Source organism: Abramis brama (assembly GCF_963993115.1).
Source record: "Abramis brama genome assembly, chromosome: 2".
NCBI lineage: Eukaryota > Metazoa > Chordata > Actinopteri > Cypriniformes > Leuciscidae > Abramis > Abramis brama.
Window position 1 is genome coordinate 61,175,240 of NC_139964.1, and position 10,248 is coordinate 61,185,487.

The window sequence follows — 10,248 nt, forward strand, 5'->3', positions numbered from 1 at the left end:
TATATATATATATATATATATATTTAACACAAGCAGAAATTGGCAACATTATAAGCTTATTTGATGTCGCAGTATTTTACAGTAAAAACTTTATAATCTATCTGATTTTTGTAGTCGATTTTAACTCATCTTAGTATAGCAATAGAGTTTGCTAAAAGCTGTTCAATCATTCACACACAGAAACACGATTAATTTTGAAACAGTATTTGTGCCAGCTGTAGCTCCACAACAGCGCGCATCTGTGCATTCATTCATTCACACACAGAAACGCGATTCATTTTGAAACAGTATTTGTGCCAGCTGTAGTAGCTCCACAACAGCACGCATCTGTGCATTCATTCATTGATGCACAGAAACGTGATTCATATTTAAACAGTCTTTTTGCGTGTACAGACACTTGCGATTAGAACAAAGCATATAACTGACCTAACTTGGAGGTTAGCTAACTTTAGCTAAGAGTGAGTTTTTCAAAACTTCATTGGAGTATTTGGGACATGTGATAGATGCATCAGGGCTTCACAAGTCCCCAGACAAACTGCGTGCCATCGCCGAAGCACCAGCTCCTGATAATGTTAACCAACTCCGATCTTTTTTGGGACTGGTTAATTATTATGCAAGATTTGTGCCAAATATGGCCACAGTTCTTCATCCCCTGAATGCAATGCTACACAAGGAGGTGAAGTGGAAGTGGTCGCCAGAGTGTGAGAAAGCATTTCAAGATGCTAAAACGTGGCTGTTAACACCCAGTGTACTCACACATTATAATCCAAGACTTCCAGTTCGCTTGGCCTGTGATGCTTCACCATATGGGGTGGGAGCAGTAATGTCACACATGATGCCGGATGGTCAGGAAAGACCCATAGCCTTTGCGTCCCGAACTCTGAGTGAACCTGAGCAAAACTATGCGCAACTGGAACGTGAAGCATTAGGAATCATCTTTGGGGTAAGAAAGTTTCATACTTATCTATATGGACGCCACTTCACATTATTAACAGACCATCGTCCACTTACCACCATACTCTATCCTAACAAAGCAACTCCATCCATGGCTGCTGCAAGACTTCAGAGGTGGGTAGCAGAGACTTCTTCTGCTAGCTGCACATAACTACACAATCCAATATAGAAGTGCTACTGACCATGGGAATGCTGATGCGTTATCGCGATTGCCACTGCCCGTACAGCACAGAGACAGGAAAGATGCAATGGACCTCATATTTTTTTATTTTATCATATTTTTTACCATATTTTTTATTTTTTGAATTTTTTACCTCATAAAAAAAAGGATGCACTTCCAGTATGTAGCAGCGACATCAGTAAAGGAACCAGAGCAGATCCGATCCTCTGTCGTGTGAAGGAGATAGTATCCACTGGATCATTTACATCTACCAAAGACTCAGAAAATGTACTAAAACCATACCTCACAAGGAAGGAGGAACTCTCACTGATGCAGGACTGTCTGATGTGGGGACAGCGAGTTATCGTTCCATCGAATCTGAGACAACGTTTTTTGGAGGATTTACACACAGGACACCCAGGTGTAGTAAAAATTAAGGCTGGTACATCTGGTGGCCAAATATTGACTTGCAAATTGAAGAAAAATCAAAGACTTGCATGTCCTGTCAACAAAATCAGAAATCTCCATGTCTCTCACCTCTACATCCCTGGGCATGGCCAGAAGCTCCTTGGCGGCGAATTAACATCGATTTTGCTGGTCCATTTGAAGGGCGAATGTTTTTGGTAGTTGTGGACACACACTCAAAATGGCCAGAGGTTCATGTGATGGATTTGACAACTTCCTCCTAGACAATTCAAGTTCTGCGTGGTCTATTCAGTCGTTACGGGATACCTGAAACCTTAGTTAGCGACAATGGCCCACAATTTATTTCAGAGGAGCTTGGATGTTTTCTGAAAACAAATAGTGTTAAACATGTGCGTTCTGCACCATTCCACCCAGCCACCAACTGAGCGTTTCGTTCAGACTTTTAAACATTCACTGAAAGCATCCAAAGAACCAGTACCAATACAGCAAAGATTAGACTCTTTCTTGTTACAGTACAGGAATACATAGCACAACAAAAGAAACACCTGCTATGTTATTCTTGCATCGCAGATTGAGGACACGGCTGGATCTACTGAAACCAAGTGTGAAACTGACTGTGGAGCAGGCACAAAAAGTTCAATGTTCTCACGTGCCCTCCATGCAAAACACAGAGACTTCAATGTGGGTGATTCGGTGCTGGTCAGAGATTATCGACGGGGAGAAGAGAAGTGGAAAACCGGTAATGTTTCTTCTCAGCCAGGACCAGTGTCATAAACGGTTCAGGTGGACAGTTCACAAAGCTGGAAAAGACATGCAGACCAAATGTTAGACTGTCATCCAGAAATTACAAAAAAACACAGAACCACTGCCAGCAGAGAACAGTACATCACAAACACTGAATGATAAGGGACAAGAACTGCCTTTAACATCTAATGACACCGAACCAAATGCTCTTGACCAGCATGTAACCAAGCTTGTTGAGCCATCGCCAGTTTTTTTCCCAAATGCGAGAAGTTTGGGGAACTGTTATTTCCTAAGATGAATGGATGTTGTTATGTTAAAAAGCAAAAATACGGGGGTAGACTGAATTAATGAGGGAGGAGATGTAATGTATTTGAGTGATGTTCTAATACCTCATGGCCACTAGAGGGCACTCCTGTGCTGTTGGTTGTTGTGGTGTGCCGAATAAAAACGAGTCTAAACAGTGCAGTCATGTCACCGGTTTCCCTCGTGTATTTTCTGAAACACAACAGAATAATAATGTTATTTTAGCATTGATGCAGACATAACAGCCAGTGTCGGCTAAAAGCAGATGTAGGCTACTCGCGCGCGCATATATACAGCGTTGGTAACGCTTTCGATTACAGCCCGGAAAGTACTGCGTAATTAAAATGAAAGTACAGTATAACTTTCGGTAATTACAGTTTACCTATAAAGTACGTACGTGTAAGTAGGCTATAGGGGAATAATATGTAAAGTTTTGAGAATAAAGGGGTAACAACCAGGAAAATAACAAATTATTTAGGCAAATTATTTATACTAAGTAGGCTATTTTAGAATCTTACTTTTGTGAGCAATTTAGCGAGTACATACACTGCACCTTTTTGTAATAATAGTGTATAAAAATACATAAAGGCTTTTCTTTTAAATTACGGGGTACAATATCAGTGCATTTATAAAGTAGGCTAATTTGTTATTATTGCAAAGGTGCACTGATTAAGTTTCAAGGCAAGTAAAACTATTGCAACTTTTTTCTTTTTTTTTAAATGCTGGGAAAATATACTCTTGTTCCATGTAGTTACAGGTTAAGTATGACATTGCGGGCTGTAAATTAAAGTGGTGCTTCCTACCCTCTTGTTTCATGTAGCCTACTTACAGGGTAAGTACAATAAAAACACATGTACACACACACAATCTGATATCACTCGGAAAACTTTATTTGAAAAACAACTTATTTCAAAACGGATTTACAGCACTTTGTTTCTCTTGCTTGGTTTCCTCCTCCTCTTGTTCCTCTTCTTCTTTTTCTTTCTTTCCACTGATGAATCTTCCCAGCAAGCAATAGCCGTCATTTCAACGTCTCGGTTAAATATAGACCCGATATAGTTCGGCTATGTGTAACCCACTTTTAGCCCAAATAACTTTTAATCTGGATAAATGTATTTTTTTTCCAAAATAACTTGTGAGATGTATGATATTCCATCATGTAAGCTGTGATTACAAGTTGTTTGGTTTGCTTTATTTTACATGTTATATGTGTAGGCTGTGCGTAGCCACGATTTAGCTCGTATTCAGACCCGGCTATTGTAGCCCACTTTTAGTCAAAACTGATTAATTGTAGTTTTTTGCCAGGCAGTGCATGAAATGGTTGATATTCCATCATGTTCGCATTGCTAATGATATCTACAAGGTTCAATGTGTCATTTCACGACATGGTCGATCTGTAGTCACGATTTAGCTCCGAATTGGACGGGCTATATGCGGTCTGCTTTAGCCCACCTGGCGAAATCACAGCAATCTGTTCTACGTACGGCTTGGCTATAGCCCTGATTCAGACCAGCGATATAGCCTATAATAATATTAGTCTTAAAAATGTTTTCGCTCACACAGCTTAATGTTTGCTGTCACACATAAACATAACATTCATACACAATCTACGATATGACTGTCTATCATTTCAAATTAAATAAAATGCAATTGCATTTCTCAACCGCTAGATGGCACAATCGAAACACTACTGAGACATGACTACTGGGACTACTGGCATGTAGTCTCAGCCTCAGACGTCACGCCCACGGAACGTTGGCTAAACGTCTGATGCATATGGTACACTTAACCAGAGAATGTCTAATAGGAAGTGCCAAGGCTCTCCGTAGACGGGCTCTGACTTAACTGGAAACACTTCAGGAATGTCGAAGTCGTCATCTGATTGGTTGAATTTTATCGGATTTCCGGGGGGCGCGAGTGTCGCGTTTATTTTCGGTCCGCCGGGAAACAAAGCGCAGACGTGTGATTGCGGAAGAAAAACTGTTGTGTTTACATGAGTGACAATGAGCATTTATCAAGATCAGCTAAACGTAGGATTCTCAAAAGTATGCGAGGTTCACGGCATAGACTCTTTAAGAGATGTCCAGGAGTTTTGTTTGAGGCACTTAGTGTTTTCTTCTCCTTCTTTGATTTTCTATGCTGACTGACTTGTTGCACGCCGGTCTGTTGTTGTGGGGACATTTCCACGCCCCGAAACGTGACGCTGAACGAAACGAACTGTAATTGGTTGTTTGACATGTCGGTCAAACGGCCTTAAGGGCGGGCCTTGGCCAAAGAAAGCTGCTATGAATTCCAGACCTTCAGCCGTCAGTCTGAAGGTCTGGCTACGCGAGACTAACTGGCATGCGACTAGATCACTTTAGCCAGATCTCGCGATAAACATTTCCGCTATTTTCAATTTTATTTTACACGAGGCAGCTGTCGGAGAGCAACGGGCGAGCGACACTCTGAAAACCTTCAAATTTCTACTTCGATCTTGTAAGTATGCGTGTTATTTTTGTTATGTTCATTGTTTAAATTAGTTAGTTGTTATAATGTGTAGAAACCGTGACATTTTAACATTACCATTGCAGAGTACTATTTTTCTCCAACAAGTTAACGTTTACTGCACGTGTTATTGCAACTGTGTGCCCTTAATCTAAAATGTATCTAAATTCAAGGTAAGCATGAAACTATGAAACTTATCATTACTATTTTTTATTATTATTAAAGATACCAATATATTTTTGTTTTTAGATTAGAGTAAGAAATAATAGATTTTGATTTAATGCAAATTTTCAAAGTATACTTCACATAAAACTTAACAGCAACATAGTGCAACATGAAAAAAAAAAATGAAAAAAAAAAAGTCCTTTCCGATTAATAAAAGGTAGTGTCAAACAGTAAAGTCTTTAAACTTGATTTAAAATAATTAAAATATGCAGCATACATTAAGTTTTCAGTGAATTTGTTTCAGATATATGGTGCATAAAAACTGAATGCTGCTTCTCCATGTTTTGTTTTGACTTTGGGGATATAAAAGTAGCTGGCTACTGTCCCAGATGACCTGAGAGGTCTGCTCTGGATGGTTCATAAGGCATCAGAAGATTAGAAATTTACTTTGGCCTTAAAATGTTAATTAATTTAATAACCAGCTGTAGTATTTTGATATGAATTCTTCGACAGACAGATAGCCAGTGTAAAAACCTCAGAACTGGAGTGATGTAATCCACTTTATTTGATTTAAAGACCCTGTTTATTGCAAATACTCCAGCAATCAGTCAACAAAGTACAGCAATTGAATATACAGAACACTTGTCACTGACTACCATTAAATGTCTTGTTACCAGCATTCTTCAAAATATATATTTTTTGTGTGTGTTCAACAGAAGAAAGCCATACAGGTTTGGAACCAAGTGAAAGTGAGTAAATGCTTACATGATTTTTTTTTAAAGTGAACTACCCCTATAAGTATCTTTTTATGTTCATTAGAGTTATATGAGTAAGTGATAAAGAATGATTTATAGGGATAGTTCACTTTGAAATAAAATTTTGGCATGTTTTAAGCTTACCTTAAGGGAATCCAAGATGTAGGTGTCTTTGTTTCTGAAGTAGTTTCAATTTTGATATTTTTAAGTCAAACTGTTCTTGTCTGTCAGTCAGTCATATAATGCAGGTCTATATGGTCACTACCTGAAAGAGCACGATTGTTGTCACGATTTGTTATGATTTCTCTTACATTGAGCGCGCTTTTTGACGTGCCTACATTTGTAACTAAAAAATTTTGGTCAGCAGTAAAAATTGTCTAACGAACAGTTCTGTTTAAAAATCCGTACTGAAATCGAACCGAAAGCCTCGTACAGAATGGTTCAATACGTGTATCGTTACACCCCTAAAATATATGTATGTGTATATATATATATATATATGTATGTATGTATATGTGTGTGTGTGTATAATTAGTGCATCACCATTATGCAGGCAAAAATTTTCAATTATTGATATTAATTTATTAATAATATTGATATAAATTATTGTCTATATTGATATAAATTATATAGTCTCAATCTATATTCCGTTAACTCTATATTGGCCAGCTCTAGTGTGCATCCTAGCAAAAGGGAATGACTGTAATTAGTTAAAAATGATTGTCAGCAATGCTTTTCTTGAGCAAGAATTTTTTTCTTTTTCTCATTTGGCAGACGCAGTGATGACCAACTTTCCTTCGGCGACTGAATGGGAAATAAAAAATGCAATTTCTGGTCATTTTAAACAAGCACCAGGGAGAGCAGGGGGTGGTGGTTATGGATATAAAGCTAACAATTAATTCTTAAAAATTGTTTTACATATTTTCCAATATTTTATTTGTTCATTTTTATGTTTGAATGTTGTCTAAGTTGTTAATATAATTGTTCTAAATAAATCCCTTTATAATCAATTAGTTTGGATGGATTTTCATTTATGAGAACCTGTTATATTTGAGTGAAAAGAATCCTTATGCCTCATTTTGTTGTCTATTACATGTATATGTAGTGTAATTGATGACAGGTCTATTCTTGGGCTATGGTTAGACGTCTATTAGATTTTCACTGACAGCCCAAAATCAGCCTTGTTTTAGCCTAGACCCATATTGCCTGTCTATTAGACGTATACATGTAGTCGTTTAATAGCTGTCTAATTGATGACTGGTCTATTTTTGGGCTATGGTTAGACGTCTATTAGACGTATAAATATAGTCATTCAATAGCTGTCTAATTGTCTATTCTTGGGCTATGGTTAGACGTCTATTTGACGTATATATGTAGTCATTCAATAGCTGTCTATTCTTGGGCTATGTTTAGACGTCTATTAGATTTTCACTGACAGCCCAAAATTAGCCTTGTTTTAGCCTAGATGTCTGGGCTGTGTTTTGACGGCTATTAGACGTCTATTAGACGCAAAATTGCTTGCTGGGCGTCTCTGTTCGTAATATGTAAACACTCAATTATTTTGAAGTATCGCCCTGGTTGCAATATTTATTCTGATTACTTTTGTGTGATAAAGATGACTGATAAAGCTATTATATGTATGAGTAACAAATTGCTTTTTCTGTATCCATATTTGACTAATAATAATGAAAAAAGTGCACTTCAAATGAACATTTCTTTGACAAATGTTAAATCTTTAATAGTCTTTAATAATCAATATATGTCCAAATTAAAAACTTAATACATGCAAGTAATTATGACTGAAAACATCCAGCAACTAGGGAATACACATCCATATGTTTATATATAGGGCAATACAGCCATCTACTGGTTACACAACAGTATTACAGATGATAAATGCTGCTTGACTCCGAGGTAAATATTTAGTACTGTAAAATCCCTTAAATATAAATATAATAAATATTTTAAGTCTGCAACGTGTTACTGTATGGGGACTTCAAAGCAGTTTGTATTGTTAGATTATAATACATTTCCTCTCTCATTTTCCAGGGAGTGGAGCAACTTTTCCATAAACAAAATTCTGATGCTGACACAGAGGATGGAGTGATAGTACCAGAGATCCACTGTCCCTATCAGACAATAATCTTACTTTGTTCAGACACATCACCTTTGAATGACTGGGATCTTGATCTTCAGACACCTGATTTATTTCAAATATTTAAATTTCCTCTAGATTAAAACAAACACAGTTCACAAGTACACAAGAGGTTTCACTTTATTCTTATTAATCTATGCTGATCTTGGATTAGCATACCAATAGCATATGAATGTTGAGGGGATAGTTCACCCAAAAATACAATTCTCTCTTATTTTGCTCACCCTCATGCTGTCCCAGATGCATTTTACTTTATTTCTACATAAACAAGAATTAAGATTGTAAGGAAAGTAATCCATCTCTGCGAGTCCTAAAGACGCTTTAAAAACCACACACAGTGAGCGTGACGGTAATCCATGCGACCTCAGTGGATGAGTCAATGCCTTCTGAAGTCAAACAATAGGCTAGATAAAAGAAATACTAATAATGTAAACTGTTTTAACTATTAAAAATCTTACGTACATGGGTTACAATCCACTTGTATTATGGACTCACAGAGATGGATTATTTCCTTAAAAATCTTTGTCTATGTTTATGTCAAGAAGAAAGTCATATACATCTGGGATGGCATGAAGGAGAGTAAATTATGAGAGAATGCTCATGTTTTGGGTGGACTATCCTCGTACTGCTTGTGTCCAGTCACTGCTTTGTTACTTGTACTGCAACAGGAACTGCTCAAAGAATCATTGCAACATTTAAAATGTATATGAATTTTTAAAATGTATTCTGTATTTGTAATTGTGCATTTTGTATAGTAATGTATATCATGAGAATACTGTGCATTACGTGTATATTATGCAGTTAATGTTTTGTGGATTCTGGTCTTTCCTGTCACAACATAATTGCATCCAAGACCTTCACTCTGATACTTGTGTATATGCTTTAGTGACAATAAAGAATGTAAATTTATTTGAATATTTTCAATTACATTAATTTAACTGGTTGTATAAGTCACGATTGAAACGGTTGATGATTGTTAAAATATATTTACAATTTTAAATGTTAGCAGATAGTGTTAATTAAATGAAATAACTAAATACAATTATCAATTTAAAAAAAATGGCAACAAGAACATTCTTTGTGTGACATATGTAATGAAATGCCCTTTGAGGTCTGTATCTGACAGCAGGACACGACTGTAATTTTCATTTTGTTTAAATTCCTCTTATTTAAGTGATCATTAATTTTGATGGTGTAAACGTAGGCTATATCATGCTAACAATGAGTAGTGTGATGGCCATGGTTGCCAACCTTGATTACTTGGTTGAAGTTTGACTTTCTTGACGGCTGAATATATCACATACGTTTGCTAGTATTCTCTTTAAATTGTAACAGCTGAACCTAATCATAGCCTAACATGCAAAATAATCATCAGGAATAAACAAATATTCTCCGAAAACATCGGACACTACAATATTTTAAGTATTATATACAGTACTTTAATGTGCAATTACACCTGAATAGACTGAATATAGATCTCTTGTGCTCCTAAAAAGCTTCTGCCAACTAAGTAGTAGCAGCAGGTAAATACAGATAAAATTAAAAAACAAACATAACTTAATATCACTAAAATGAAATAGAAAGCTGCGATTACAGACGCTCACATCCACACATAAACACACCACTGACGTCTTCACTTCCAGGTCACGAAGCTAATCAAAAGCTCAGTAACCAATGAGAACACACTGCTACTAGCCCCGCCCCCACGAGAGAAATGTGTCAGAGCGGCGAACGAAAACTCTGGGAACATAAACGAAAATTTCACGTAAATGAAAACTCTGGAAGCGCATTTGTAAGTTCAGATCAGCGATTGAAATATGAGAAATAGTTAGCAAAACATGCAGTGTATTAAAAACGAAGTCAAAAAATTTGCCTGCGATTTATTCTTTTTCAGTTTTAGAGATAATTTATTTAGTTTCAATTTATATTTTCATTAGTTTCTTGAAAAGCTACGTTCATTTTTATTGGCACAAGAATAGCTCCATATGGGTGGAGAGTGACGTCACAGCTCCCGAATTAAATTTGTTATATCTGCGAAAGGAAAACAGACACAGTGTTTGTTTTAACGGCCCAAACCAGCACAAATCGAGCACAAACGA

At 36.7% G+C, this 10,248-nt stretch overlaps 1 long non-coding RNA gene across 1 annotated transcript; it reads left to right on the plus strand.

The window, feature by feature from the left end:
* The first annotated feature begins 4,999 nt into the window (after positions 1-4,999).
* LOC311078132 lies at positions 5,000-7,478 on the plus strand. The gene is made up of 3 exons (XR_014605065.1): positions 5,000-5,065; positions 5,956-5,988; positions 6,769-7,478. It is a non-coding gene; the product is annotated as an uncharacterized lncRNA (long non-coding RNA).
* The last annotated feature ends 2,770 nt before the right edge of the window (positions 7,479-10,248 follow it).